We start from the raw sequence: 1,774 nt of genomic DNA on the forward strand, positions 1-1,774 counted from the left end.
TAAAAAAAATTATTTAATTAAAAATGAGAGAGAAAAGATGATGTTTTTAGTGTAATTATAGAGATGGAGATGGAGAATTGAATGGGAATACTCTTACATACTAGGAAAACATAAACTTATTAATAAATTATTAAATATTTGTGTCATTGGCTAATGCTATCGTTGAAACTCAAAAACATTTAAGACGATTCGTTATATGGTAGCATTCATAAATCCTCTTCATATATCATGGGTCTAATATTAGATTGATCCCTTGAGCGCATATGAGATGTTCGTATGGTTTCCAACTCTGTAGCTACTTCTTTCATTGTAGGTCTGTACTTTCCGTTCATATTCAAGCATCGCAATGCAAGGCTAGCTACTAGCAAGAGTTCATCCCTAGTGCCTTCCTTTATCACTGTTACATCAAAAATAGACATCACGCGCCCTTCTTCCATTGCTGACACAAAATATGCAACCAAACTTTTGTTTTCACCAAATCTTGTATGGGAAATTGGCATTTCTCCGGTTAGTAATTCAATCAACACAACTCCAAAACTATAAACATCACTCTTTTCAGTGAATTGACTTGACTGGAAATACTCAGGATCTAAGTAGCCAAATGTACCTTTAACTAAGGTGGTCAAGTGAGTTTGATCTATTGATACCAATCTTGAAGTTCCGAAATCAGAAACTTTGGCCTGTATTTGTCATCTAAAAGTATGTTAGTTGTTTTGATGTCTCTATGGTATATTGGAATAGTAGTTGCTGAATGCAAGTAAGCAAGTGCTCCTGCAACCTCTGTGGCGATTTGCAATCTCATCTTCAAAGAAATTGGGAACTCGTAAGCTTTGTTGTGAAGATGATCATACAAAGTACCATTTGAAATGAATTCAGAAACAAGGAGAGGAACGTCAGTCTCTAAGCAACATCCTAATAGTTTGACCACATTTTTCTATGACTAACTTGTGAAAGGATGACCACCTCATTGATAAACTGCTCTAATTGGTTTTCATCAACTACTTTTGATTTCTTGATTGCTACAATCCTGCCATCTATTAACATCCATTTGTAGACAGTGCCTTGACCTCCTCGACCAAGAATTCTATTCTCATTAAAGTTGTTAGTGGCCTTCTCCAACTCGCGTGATTTAAAAAGTATGGTTTTATCAACTAAAGATGGGTCGGCTTCTTCTTGTTGTTTTAAAAGTAAACCCCCATTACGTTTAAAAAATCGCTTTCTTTGCCTCCTTTCTTTTGTTTTCTTGGTCACTTTGCACAATACATAGATGGTTACTACAAGCAAAAGTACGCCCATGCTTATGCTAACACCTGAATGAATTTCAATACAAAAAAGTTAGGTATAGTCACCAACTCTAATACTTAGGATGGTGACATATTGGTTGGGGCATATTCACTTGTAGATTATTTATTGTGTTAATAATAGGTTTTATAACTTGTTTCATTAAAATGAAATAAAAGTTATAACTAAAATAACATTTTAACTGTTAGAATGTTAGTCTGTTAACATTTGGTTGACAATGTGTTTGCTATACTAGTGCAGGGACTAGAACTGAACTATTCTCATAGTTAAGATAGGAGCGTTATAAGTTTCTGTTTGTTTTTGTCATTGTTGTTAAACTAAAGGGACTATATGTGTAAATATAGTAAGTCAATTTGTTAGGCAGCATAACGACTAGTTTAGGGATAAAACACCTTAATTAGGGTTTGTAGTTATATTTTGTAATTCCCAATTCTTGTAATCCTTTGCTTCAATTCAATCATTCGATTAGTTG

The 1,774-nt window shown here is 33.9% G+C and overlaps 1 pseudogene; it reads right to left on the reverse strand.

Moving 5' to 3' along the window:
- Positions 1-206: 206 nt before the first annotated feature.
- On the reverse strand, positions 207-1,390 carry LOC143620815 (wall-associated receptor kinase-like 9 pseudogene; annotated as a pseudogene).
- Positions 1,391-1,774: the final 384 nt, after the last annotated feature.

The sequence above is a fragment of the Bidens hawaiensis genome, unplaced genomic scaffold (genome assembly GCF_021521415.1).
Source record: "Bidens hawaiensis isolate Kalapana, Puna unplaced genomic scaffold, B.hawaiensis_p1.1 tig00002717_1, whole genome shotgun sequence".
In the NCBI taxonomy this organism is placed as follows: Eukaryota; Viridiplantae; Streptophyta; class Magnoliopsida; order Asterales; family Asteraceae; genus Bidens; species Bidens hawaiensis.